This window comes from Malaclemys terrapin, chromosome 1 (assembly GCF_027887155.1).
Source record: "Malaclemys terrapin pileata isolate rMalTer1 chromosome 1, rMalTer1.hap1, whole genome shotgun sequence".
Lineage (NCBI taxonomy): Eukaryota > Metazoa > Chordata > Testudines > Emydidae > Malaclemys > Malaclemys terrapin.
In genome coordinates this window covers 247,024,883-247,038,556 of record NC_071505.1, presented here as the reverse complement: position 1 = coordinate 247,038,556, position 13,674 = coordinate 247,024,883, and the positions used below count along the sequence as shown (strand labels likewise).

General features: G+C 42.9%; 1 long non-coding RNA gene across 1 annotated transcript in view; it reads right to left on the bottom strand.

Moving 5' to 3' along the window:
* Nucleotides 1-3,289: 3,289 nt before the first annotated feature.
* The window catches only part of LOC128827699 (uncharacterized), a 55,754-nt gene continuing 45,369 nt past the window's right edge, over nucleotides 3,290-13,674 (bottom strand). Inside the window, exons 2-3 of the long non-coding RNA XR_008443042.1 lie at nucleotides 3,743-3,779; nucleotides 3,290-3,430 (exon numbers count right to left, since the gene is read on the bottom strand). This is a non-coding gene — a long non-coding RNA (uncharacterized LOC128827699). The remainder of the gene's footprint in view (nucleotides 3,431-3,742; nucleotides 3,780-13,674) is intronic.

Sequence of the window (13,674 nt, the reverse complement as noted above, 5' to 3'; positions counted from 1 at the left end):
AAACACCCCTCTGAGCACTGCAAGTTTCAGCGCTGTAAAGTGGCAGTGTAGACAGTGCACCGGCACTGGGAGATGGGTTTTTTACAGCGCTGGGAGAGCTCTCTCCCAGTGCTGGTGCCGCAATTACACAGCCACGTTAAAGTGCTGCTGCAGCAGCACTTTAATGTTGGTAGTGAAGACATATCCTTAGATCAAGGCAAGCTGGCAGAAGCTTAGTTTGGACATAAGAGAGGCACTGATAGTGTGCTAAGGGAAAATGGGGGGATGGTCCTTCCTATCCTTTCATTTAAGAAGTTTTCAATTTGGAGTGCTGCTGGATCCTCAATGACACCTGGAAATACAGATGGGACCAGGGGCCCAAAGCATCATTTTACAGGTAAAATTTTAGACAGGTAAGGGGGGTGCCGGAGGGGACGGGGAGAGCCTGGGGGCCCCAGGCTGGGGTGGGGAGGAGTCACATGGAGAGTCACGTGGGGAGGTCACATGCCCCCCCCCCCCGCAGTGTCCCTCCCATGAGTGCAGTACTGGCAAGAAATGATTTCTACTTGCGCCACTGACTATGAGGGTGAAACCAGACAATCACTATGCTCCTGAATGAACTCAGACAGAAAAATGATAAAAGATAAAAACACCCTATCACCTCTGGATGATCACTTTTCACAAAACGATCACTCCATATCTGGACCTCTCAGTCCTTATCCTCAAAGGAAACTTGCACAACACCTTCAAAAGACAAGCCTGGGAGCTTAAATTCATAACTTTGCTAGACACTAAAAATCATGGTCTTAACAAAGACTGAATTTATGGTTTATTATAACAATACGGAACCTGCTAGCCCCCTTTTTTGTCTTTTGACTGCAGGGGTGTTAATTGGCCATTTCATCTTGAATGATTCCTTAGAATATGTGTTAACTACTTATGCTAAAATATCTATTCCACCTTGTAGTTAGCTGTGACACATTCCCAGACCTGAAGAGCAGCTCTGTAAACACAAAAAGAAGAACAGGAGTACTTGTGGCACCTTAGAGACTAACAAATTTATTAGAGCATAAGCTTTCGTGGACTACAGCCCACTTCTTCGGATGCATATAGAATGGAACATATAATGAGGAGATATATATACACACATACAGAGAGCATAAACAGGTGGGAGTTGTCTTACCAACTCTGAGAGGCCAATTAATTAAGAGAAAAAAAAAACTTTTGAAGTGATAATCAAGCTAGCCGAGTACAGACAGTGTGATAAGAAGTGTGAGAGTACTTACAAGGGGAGATAGAGTCAACGTTTGTAATGGCTCAGCCATTCCCAGTCCTTATTCAAACCGGAGTTGGTTGTGTCTAGTTTGCATATCAATTCTAGCTCTGCAGTCTCTCTTTGGAGTCTGTTTTTGAAGTTTTTCTGTTGTAATATAGCCACCCGCAGGTCATTCAGACAGACCTGCGGGTGGCTATATTACAACAGAAAAACTTCAAAAACAGACTCCAAAGAGAGACTGCAGAGCTAGAATTGATATGCAAACTAGACACAATCAACTCCGGTTTGAATAAGGACTGGGAATGGCTGAGCCATTACAAACGTTGACTCTATCTCCCCTTGTAAGTACTCTCACACTTCTTATCACACTGTCTGTACTCGGCTAGCTTGATTATCACTTCAAAAGTTTTTTTTTTTCTCTTAATTAATTGGCCTCTCAGAGTTGGTAAGACAACTCCCACCTGTTTATGCTCTCTGTATGTGTGTATATATATCTCCTCATTATATGTTCCATTCTATATGCATCCGAAGAAGTGGGCTGTAGTCCACGAAAGCTTATGCTCTAATAAATTTGTTAGTCTCTAAGGTGCCACAAGTACTCCTGTTCTTCTTTTTGCGGATACAGACTAACACGGCTGTTACTCTGAAATCTGTAAACACAAAAGCTCATCTTTCACCAACAGAAGTTGGTCCAATAAAAGATATTACCTCACCCTCCCTTGGCTTTCTAATATCCTGGGACCAAACACAGCTACAACAATACTGCAAACAACAATGGAAGATGTGGGACAGCGTATGCACAATGGAAGGCAATATAATATGACCACTTCTTGTTCTCAAGGGCCTGGCTCAAATTGTTAATCATAATTGTAAAATTTAAATTAATCTGCCTTTCTCCAAAGGCATGATGCAGAGGGGAAAAAAGCCTCTGAAGCACAGAAAGTGTTTCCAACTGGGTTACGTCACTGTCTTGCTTCATTTCGTACTGCAGTCTAGACTACATGTGAGCAGTTTATTAACACTGAAAACATGTTTCATGGTTTGTTCTGTAGCAGACAACGTGCACACTAGCAGACAAAGAAGTCAGGTGGCTTTGCAAGATTGGGGAGCTCACTCCTCCCTCCCAGTATTGCAAAGCAGAGGACAGATTAGATAATAAAAGCAAAACCAATCAGTTAAAACATATATCCTGCCACACAAGGGATGTTTATGCGTAGCTCTTGGCCTTTCAAATTAATTTTACACAGTGCTATTTAGAATTATTGGATGAGAGCCAATTGCTGATGACAGTGCTTGTCTTACCCTTCCCCCATAAGAGGGGGGTGAAGAGCTGGACAGTTACATCAAGGCTTTTTAGCAGGTCATTAATAAATCATGTGTCAAATATCGATAAGGATTAATAAATGAGACAAATGGTTTACATTCCTTTGAAAGAAATAGGTGCCTGAGAAAACATTTCATTAAAATGACTTATTCTCGATTAAAACTGTTTGCCTTCTCTGTATTGCTTTAATGCAATGACACCCAATTAATTCAAACACTAATGTACTGTACATATTTCCTGATTCACTATTCTATTTATGTTAAAATATATGCTATATATCGACTATTCCAAAAGCATTTGGAGGCTTTTGACAAATATATCCATTTGTGACTGTTAAGCCTCTTGGTTTGTTCAGTGTTCAAAAGAGAAACCATACTGAGTTTGGAGCTGGTCAAATAGCAGGGGGAAAATTTTTCAAATAAATTTGTCAATGGTTGGAAAATAACCTCAAGTCACAAATAACTTATCTGATGAGTGTTGGCTGGCCATCTATAGAACTGGTAGGATACTGGGAAAAGCCTATGTAAATACAATTTGTATAATCAATTGAGGGAGGGAAATCATTTGTGGAATAAGCTATTTGTGATGACTTCACCAGCTCTAATTAAATAGGTTATTTAGCTCACAGAGGGACTGCAGAAAAACTCTTAAGAACGTTTAGGATCTATTAATTCTGCCCTGCTTTGTTCCAGTACACTAGATACCTCTGCAATCCTTGTTGTTTTTCAGCTGCTTTGTCCAGCATGCAGTTTCCATAAAATTGCTTTAAACCAACCAAAGCTGTTGCTTTGATCATCTTTCATGTGTGCCAGGTCATGAGATGGATGCTTCAATGGTGCAGTCATGCAGCCCTAGAAGAAAGGTTCTTGTTATTGGAGAAAAAAAAGATTCTGCACTTCCGATTAAAGAAATGATTTATTCTTTATTTATTTATTCTCCTGCTCTAGGCAAAATGTCAGCATCAAATGCAGATATCAATTGGAATAGCAATTTACCCATAATGAGGGTAGAGAGGAAGGGCTTGTGATTAAAGTATAGAACTGGAATGCTGAAGGTACACATTTCTCATCTGCATGCTGCCAGGGACTTCCACTTTGAGTCTGGGAAAGTCACCTACTCTCTGTGCATCAGTTCCCCATATACAAACTAAGGATAATACCTACCTGATCAAGGTGCTGGTAAGCCTTCATTCCTTAACATCTGTAAAATAAATAGAGGTCCTATGGTAGAAGGAACTATCAAAATGCACATTATTCATGTTTTTGTTATGTGCATACTTTACAAGGGACATCATCAAATAGTTTAGGCTCATAGTTAAGAAACCTACACAAGTTTTGTCCAGGAATTTCATCTTATGAAAAAATGCCAGCTTCCTAGAGATCCTCTGGCTTGCTTACTGAGGGTATGACTACGCTGCAATTAAAAACCTGGAGTTGGCCTGTGACAGCCGACTTGAGCTATTTAATTGTGGTGTAGACTTCTGGGCTTGGGCTGCTGGCTGGGCTCTAGGACCCTGCAAGGTGGGAGCATCCCAGAGCTCAGGCTGAAGCCCAAGCCCAGACATCTGCACCACAATTAAATAGTCCCTTAGCCCAAGCCCATAATCAGCTGGCATGGGCCTGCCGTTGGTTTTTAGTTGCAGTGTAGATATACTCTTAGTGCTAGATTAAAATATCTACATTTTAAACAGAACGACAAAAAAAAATTATGTTAGCAACAAAACTTTGTATAGCACATTATAGGAAAAAATTGACCCCTCATCCTATAGAATTGTGGTAGAGTATAATATGGACTTTTCTTGTAATGCAAAAGCTTTAACATCATGTATGCACACAAGGGAAATGTGGATCTTAGGATGGGTATTTAGAAATGTGGTCTCCCTTTTTAGCATACTCCGAGGAGGAGGGTTTCCCAGCCAGCAAGCCAAAATCGATAGCCAGGTTCTTTGAATATTAAACTGGTCCTGTATCTGTAATGTACAATGTAGTATGTTCATGTTTTACTGTATCTTTGCCTTAAAGACAGACAGGCAGAAACCTACACTACAAGACAGAGGAAAAAGCCATCCGGATGGAAAGGAGAAACAGTAAGGGACATTTAAGCCCCTACCCAGTGGGTAGGTAGTGCTAGTATGCAGGTAGTGAGGGGTGAGCCTCTTCCCCATGGACAAGGAGTGAGGAGTTCCTTTAGGGCAGTGGTGGGCAATCTGCAGCCAGTGGGCCGCATGTGGCATCAGAGTAATCTGCTGGTGGGCCGCCAGACAGTTTGTTTACATTTGCACAGCCGCCCACAGCTCCCAGTGGCCGCAGTTTGTCATTCCCAGTCAATGGAAGCTGTGGGAAGCAACGTGGGCCACAGGGACATGCTGGCTGCCGTTTCCCGCAGTTTCCATTGGCCGGGAATGGCAAACCGCGGCCACTGGGAGCTGCGGGCGGTCATGCAAAGGTAAACAAACTGTCTGGCAACTCGCCAGCGGATTACTTTGATGGGTCGCGTATGGCTGACGGACTGCAGGTTGTCCACCACTGCTTTAGGGCCTGTTCACAGTGTGAAATTTGCCTTTGTCCTGAAATGATTTCCAAGAGCCAGTCTTAAACCAGTCTTGGCAGCACAGGCCTACTGGCCAGTTTGTTTTTTGGAATGGTTATTGAAACCAGCTCAAGAGCATGTAATGAACTAGTCTCAAGTGTTGATTTTAACAAACCATCCTCCTGACCATTGTAGCCAGCACTGTGTTGGGAAATGCATATCCTGAAATCACCTTCAAGATCAGTTCTGGAAGCCATTTTAGGACAGGACAAATTTTGCAGCGTAGCTGAGGTTTTATGATTGCATTAGAAGAGACGGGAGTAATTTCATATAAGAGGTATGTATCGGTGGGACAGGTTAGATGCTGAAAACTCCCTTGTCTAGTCAACTGGCATGCGGGTAGGAATCCAGAACATGTAGATTCTAATACCAGTTCTACCACTGCCTTGCTGTGTGGCCTTCAGCAACTGCTTTAATATCTCTGCCTCTCTATTTTACCAGCTGTAAAATGGGATTAATGATACTTACCTACTGCACCTACTTACCGTTTCCCGCAGTTTCCATTGGCCAGGAATGGAAGGGGGGTTGTTGTGAGAATTTCTTCTATACTGATACGTAAGTGCTAAATACTAGACTTTAATAATAGAGATATGTACATTTGTCATCAAGCTATGAAGTTTTGCTTGGGGTGGGGATGCCACCACTTAGAGTGACAAATCACTCAGCGTGAATCTTGATTTGCAAATATCAGAAACTCTCCAAAAACAATTCATACAAAATACATAGTGTGAAATAAGTTCACCCAAAACCAAAAGTGAATAAATGAGCTTGACAAACAAATGTGTGGAAACACTGATCAGTTCATTGACAATTCACAACCAAATACAGGGCTAAATTAAATGAATTGGTTGATATAAATGGTTCACACAGCTCTACTGTACCAATAAAAAAACTAAACTCAATTGAATGTATTCTACTGTGTTCCATTTCTAAATTCAATTTGTCCCTTTCTATGCGAAAGGGAAAGGGAAAGGGTGGGGGTTCAGGTTTTGTAAATTCTTCTCTTTCTTGTGAAACAATGTGAGTAAAGAAAAAGACTTTATCAGAGCTAGTCAGCAAGTCCACATGACAGGATCTAAGTTTGGCATATAACATACTTTTTTTTTTTGGTAAGCAAAGGTTTCTGTTAAAATGACATTAATTTCCCCCTTCCACAGAGGAGGCTAAAACCAATACAAGAAAACAATGGTGAAGCAAAACAGCTCCTATCAACATATCGAGGGATGTCCAGCAAAACAGCCCAGTTAAAATGCAGTGGTCCAAAAAGACTATGGTCACATGCAAAAATAACTACAAAGTCTCCCTTCATGCACAGTGTGCAGTATTCACATTTTTCTGAATATGTATTTGATGGACGTTAGTTATGTTAAAAATCCATATTCCAAGAAATGAGCTCCCTCATTCCTCAGGCCTTCTGTTCCCCCCAAGTGCCTTTGACATAGCCGTTAGGGCTGGGCTGACAATTCAGCATGAGTCAGCCATGTTGTTCTGCCAAACCATACACAAGCATTGATGGTTCAGTTAATAAGATACCTTAGCTATCTATTCCTTGAACCAAAAACAGGGCTGATCACTTTCTCATGATCAGCCCAGAAGAGCCCTCAATTTGAGGTATCATATTTATGAGAGTTATTTTAAGGTTGGTCAGTATCAACTGATCATAGAATCACAGAATATTAGGGTTGGAAGAGACCTCAAGAGGTCATCTAGTCCAATCCCCTGCTCAAAGCAGGACCAACACCAACTCAATCATCCCAGCCAGGGTTTTGTCAAGCCAAGCCTTAAAAACCTCTAAGGATGGAGATTCCACCACCTCTGTAGGTAACCCATTCCAATGCTCACCACCCTCCTAGTGAAATAGTGTTTCCTAATATCCAACCTAAACCTCCCCCACTGCAACTTGAGATCATTGCTCCTTGTTCTGTCATCTGCCAGCACTGAGAACAGCCTAGCTCCATCCTCTTTAGAACCCCCCTTCACGTAGTTGAAGGCTGCTATCAAATCCCCTTCACTCTTCTCTTCTGCAGACTAAATAACTCCAGTTCCCTCAGCCTCTCCTCGTAAGCCACCGCTTTTTGGCGCCCCCAAATCTTGGCGCCCTAGGCAACCGCCTTGTTTGCCGTAATGGTAGCACCGGCCCTGCCCCAACCTGTAGCAGTGCATGGGATTCTTCCTTCCTAAGTACAGGACTCTGCACTTGTCCTTGTTGAACCTCATCAGATTTCTTTTGGCCCAGATTTCTGATGACAGACTGCCTAAGTGAGGTCATGGATCATTATAATGAAAACACAGATGTGCTGCAGTATGAACATTTTTCTAAGGCTATACCTACACTCGAGAGTTTACAGCAGCACAGCCATAAGATCTCTAGTGTAGCTGCTCTATGCCGACAGGGGAGAGCTCTCCCACTGACAAAATTAATCCACCCCAATGAGTTTCTCCCACTGACATAGCGCTGTGCACACTAGCACTTATGTCACATGATTGTGTGGAAAATTCACACCCCAAGCAAGTGTTGCTGACATAAGTGGTAGTGTAGACATACCCTAAGTAAATTACTTTTGCATAAACCATGAAGTTCACCCTTATCCAGAGTGCCAGCATCACATGTATGCAACCCAGAATGTAATGTGGAAGAGAAAACAAAATTAAATCTAATTCCATTCACCTCTAATGAGGCCTTCTTGCCTCTTTTTATTAAAGCTATGTCTACACTAGCACTTTTGCTGGTAAAACGTTTGTTGGTCAAGGATGTGAAAAAAAACCCACACTCCAACCAACATTACTTTCATTGATAGAAGTGCCGGTATGGACAGTGCAATGTCAGCGGGAGATGCTCTTCCTTGCATAGAGCGTCTACATGGGAGACCATACAGTGGTGCAGGTGCAGTGGCACCACTGTGCCACTGTAAGGTCTCTAGTGTAGATATAGCATCAATCTCAGATATTTATGCTAAAGGGAGAGCCAGTTACAGATCATCTTCTTGGTCCTTCATTTAAGTAATTGAAATGGCATGAGTCATTGCACAGAACCAAAGAAATTAGAGATGCAAGCAAACTTTTATGTTAGCTAGTCCTTCTCTAGGCTCCTACAGTCCATGGCAACAGACTGGCAAACACAACCATGACTTCATTGCAGCATGAGGCGAAAAGAGATGCTGAGATGGAAGAGAGTTAGCTCTTATTTAAACATTCAGGTCAGAAAATACAGTTCAAGCCTGGGTACCTCAAGCCTAGCACCCAAGTCAGAGCAGCCTAATTTTCAGATACATTGAACTGTTGCAGCTTTTATGGCAGTCAATGGCAACCACAGGCACTCACATGTGAAAGTCAGGCCACATTGGTAGGTGCCCAAGTACGGAGTAAGGTGCCTAGCTTTGAGCACAAGAGTTTGAAAATGTTGGCCATCTTTTCTCAGCATAACAGAGAGAACCCCTTATCCAGGACCCACTGAAATGGACAGCCTCTCACAGTGACCCGCCCCCCTGTCACAGATTCTGCTAAGAAAATGCTCTAACTCAGATCTACCTGTGAGTAGTCTATCATCTAGCTGGCTGGGTGGTAGTTAAATAATTAAGAAACACCTGGGCCTAATAAAGGGCTTATGATGGTCAATCGCAAAGGCCCAGACTATAGCGAGGAAATTCTTGAGGAAAGGGACTTTGTGGTGGCGCTGGTTAGAGACCTCACCAGAAAAGGGGGATGCAGGAAAGGTGCTCCTGGACGAAGCAGGCACTGAAAGGGCTATGAGTGGCAGAGCCCTAGGAAGGCTGGGTCCCAACAAAAGGACCTTACCAGGCAGCACCAAGAGGTCCAGGTTGTTGGGGGAAATTACATGCTGCTCCAGAGAAGAGCTGCAGTGCCTTGATCTCTTCAGGGGCCCTGACTCCTTTCCACAGAAGGAACCCCAGGTGATGGCAGGAGGACTGATCCCAGAAGAGTGTCCTGGAATGAGAAGGCCTTACTGGTGAAGAATCTGAATGGAGGAGATGGATGGTCTCACTTGAGGAAGATAGCCTAATACTAACTGGCCTCCACCCTTAATTAGGACACTGGGGTAAAGAGGTGCTTGCATATCTGTTCAGCCTTTGATTAAATAAATAGACCCCTGAAGGGGCACAGGTCACTATATACCAGACTGGTTGAACTTACAGATATCCATAAGAGGAAACTGAAGCAGGAACACACCCAGGGCAGGCAGAGCAATGTCACTGTTAGAATAAGGGAATGCTCTGAGGTGCAAGTTCCCTTCACAGTTGCCAACTTTCACGTGGTAAATAAGCACCCCGAATTTCACAATAAGCCAAAAATCAAGCTAATCCCATTTCAAAACGAGGCCAAAACAAGCCAATCCCTAAGAACCTCAAAGCTCTATTGACTAGATCCCTCCAGCGTGCAGTCTTGGACTGTGGTGGGCCCTCTGTGCACCCCTGACTCTCTCCCCCCCTTGCCCCTGCTTGCCAGGAGCCGATCAAAAAAAACAAGCAACAAGCTACAAGCCAAACATGCAACAAACTAAAAACTAGCCAACAAACAACTCACAAGCAAATTAAGCCAAAAACAAGCCCAATTTCCGGGGTTTTTTGTTTGTTTGTTTGTTTGTTTGTTTTGTGAGTTTGGCATGTCTGGTTTCCTTGTTATAGCCCGGCCATTCTGCAGACATCAGTGGGCACTGGATCAGGCCGAAAATGCATTTCTATTTTGAAGTCTTCTTTCATATGAAGTTTCCTATGGCAGGTATCTAGATCAGTGGTTCTCAAACTAGGGCCGTCGCTTGTTCAGGGAAAGCCCTTGGCGGGCCGGGCCGATTTCTTTACCTGCCGCGTCCGCAGGTTCGGCCGATCGCGGCTCCCACTGGCCGCGGTTCGCCGCTCCAAGACAATGGGGGTTACAGGAAGCAGCGTGGGCCAAGGGACGTGCTGGCCGCCCTTCTTGCAGCCCCCATTGGCCTGGAGCAGCGAACCGCTGCCAGTGGGAACCGCGATCGGCTGAACCTGTGGACGCAGCAGGTAAACAAACCGGCCCGGCCCACCAGGGGCTTTCCCTGAACAAGCGGCAGCCCTAGTTTGAGAACCACTGATCTAGATAATGCAAAATCACAACAGCTTACACTGTATGTGGTTAAATGAAATTAGCCAGAATGACATTTAGTGTAGTATAGATTATATATGAGTTCAAGGCAAGCCCCCCAATGAACCCTGCTCTGAAGCTGAATTTCTCTAATGGTTTTAAATCAAAACACCAAAATGAAATACATCTTACTATACAGGGGTTCAGAGTTCTGATACATCTCATCTCTTGTATAAACACAGAGCTGATTCATGCACGCACAGTAAAATAGTATTACATAGCTGCAGTATTATTGAAAAAGCATATATAATCAGTATTGGTTATGGGTCTGTTTAAACACAAGTTTGAAACATTAAAAATAAAATGGGGAGTGATTTTTGCACCAAGTATAAATTTTCTATTGACATTTTAGTAATCGAAGGCAACTGTTTGCAAGCGCATAAAAACAATAGGATTGAATCTTTAGTTTTTTTATTTGGCTTTACTCAAGTTTCCACTCCAATCATCTAGACAGATTCCCATTGAAGAGAATGAGTAAAGAACTCAGGATTTGACCCTGACCTTTGCAAAATGCTGCACTGGAAAACTAGGCATTTCTGGTGTTATATTTCAAAGATGATGCAAAACTGTGCAACCTTTAAATTACAGCTGGTGCAAGTAGTACTGTTACTTAACACTAACAGATTTGAAGTTGTGTCCTAGCACTCACCAAGGTAATAGGTATTACATTGCACTCTTGTCATTGGGAAAGCTGGAACTCTAATTAATCAAAGAATGAATTAATCCCAGTCTGTCATTCTCTAAGTGCTTCTAGATTCCACCTACAGAAACTCTAGCAGACTTAATACGTAATACTTTTCAGCTATGGCTCTTAAAGGACTTTATAAAGGTGAGTAAGAATTATTAACCCCATTACAGAAAAGGGCAACAGACAGGTTGTTACTTGTTCCAAGTCACACAGCAGCTCAATGGCAGTGCTGCAAATGGAACCCAGGTGTTCTGAGTCCCAGTTCTGTGCCCTACCCACCAGACCAGATTCCTTTCCCCTGTGAAAGAATGCAATCTAGTTTAAAAAAACTGAGCTTAGTGCATGTTACAGTAACAGTAGAAATATTCCATGACAAGTTTCATTCATATTTTCCTATAAATACTGCAGACAGGATTTTTTTTAAAATAGATGACTTTATAGAGTATTGATGCAAGCTAGGAATGATCATATTATCTCATTTCAAGACAAACTGATCATCTAGATTGAAAGGATTTCCTGCTATCTGGTTGTACAATGCTGTACTTATAGGTGCTGTCATGGGCGTTTTCCTTTTGTGTCTCTGAATCACAAGGTATAAAGTGCACCCTAATGATCTGATCTGTCAAATGTTATGTTTCACTAAACAATTACCAAGTCTCAGTTTAGCATACAAACAACAAAATTAAAAGAAAATGCAACTGAGAGCAGACAAAACTGAAAAATGTTTCAAGGAAAGAAGTAAAGAATCTCACACAGTCTGTTAAAACCAAATGAATTTGTAGAACAGCACCTATGAAATCTTGACTTGTGGCTAGATGCTGCTTAGTCCTCATTATGGGAGAGAGGAAGAAACCCCTCCCCATCCCTTGGCACTGTATATGTATGGGCCAGGCAAAATTGCCATCCTTGTTCTCAAGTTAATACAGGGGTTGCTCCCTCCTTACTACTCAGGGTAGACAGTACCCCAAACGGGGATAGGAAAGGCCTCCACAAATATATCCTGCTGGCCAGGGGAATTGCCAGCCATTCAATGGGGGAGTATGCTGCATACCTTAAAGGGTTGTAGTAGCGTTTGCATTTCCTCACACACCTGTAAGAGGCTTAGTTCAGATTGTAGCCCCCGGAATTCCTCCTGAACAAATATAGCTCCATACTGCCTCCAGTGTCAGGCTTTGGCATAAATGCTACAATCTATATGCCTTTATGTATCCAGAGTTGTTTATTCCATAGTCTCAAATTATAAACAGGTATATAATGTATTTCATTTTAAGAAAGAACAGAAAAATACATTCTGAGGGAGCCGAAAAACACATTGCTTTCTTCCCTTCAATGCCTTGGGACTGAACCTATTAATATATGTCATCACAAGATTCAAGTGTATGACCCTGGCCGCCTTACTGAGCATCAAGACCTAAAAATGAGGGTTTATAATAAAAAAGTAACATTGGAAGCTTGAACTGATGCAAGTTAATTTCTTAAACCTTTTATAAGTTTTTTTTTTTATAACCTCAGCACTTCTGTCAATTGCACAGAAATAGATAGTGAAATATCAGATTTGTATAGAACACAGGTGAATAGCAATCTAAAATCAGACAGCTACTGCTTTAAGCTGGATTTGAAAGACTGGCCTTTTAACATTTTTCTTTTGAAGTACACATTTTTTATCACTTTGCAAGGAAGAAATGTTTGATTTTAATCTGCAAACAATACCGTTTTCTCTATAGACTGGGAGTCTTCATACTCTCCTATGTGTCTAGAGGGAAAAATTCTTAGTCTACAGACAAATCGCACCGGACTGGTTGCTTCCCCTCCCCCTCCTCAATTCCTCCACTTCCTTGGAAAGGGCAGCCAATCAGAGCTGCTGCATGTGCCTAATTCATCAGCACAGAGCAGCAAGCGCTGCCTCCTGCTGCACACTCAAGGGTTTACTTATACTATTCTTATATTATTTTAACTGTGTGTTCAGAGCAGCAAGTCCCTGCAGGATCAGCAGCTCTGTCTGCTAGTGGGGGCCCCACCCCATGTCTCCACTTGAGCTAACCCTGTACCTGATCTGGGAGGTGTGATGAAGAGGCCCCTGTTGGAGATGCCCTCACTCCTTCCCAGGCCTGAAGAATTGCTGGCACTGGTCCAAGAGGAGAGCATGACCAGAAGCAGCAGAATCAGGGGTATTTGGGAATAGGACCATATTAATTTGTGTGCTGAGGCAGCAGGGGCCATATTAACTTACTGGGGGTGTATGTGGAGTCAGTATTAATTCGTGAGGTGGGAAAGGGCTGGAATCTGTGTATAAGCGGGCAGAATGAGTTTATATTCTGATGGTCACTAAGGCTACATCTACACTACAGGGGGGAGTCGATTTAAGATACGCAAATTCAGCTACGTGAATAGCGTAGCTGAATTCGACATATCGCAGCCGACTTACCCTGCTGTGAGGACTGCGGCAAAATCGACCTCCGCGGCTTCCTGTCGACGGCACTTACTCCCACCTCCGCTGGTGGAGTAAGAGCGTCGATTAGGGGATCGATTGTTGCGTCCCCACGGGACGTGATAAATCGATCCCCGAGAGGTCGATTTCTACCCGCCAATTCAGACCTAGCCTAAGCGACAACAACGTCTAAGCGACAACAACGTTAATTTAAGTGGGAGAAGAGGGGTAGTATTAACTGGTGTTCAGGCCCAGATTAA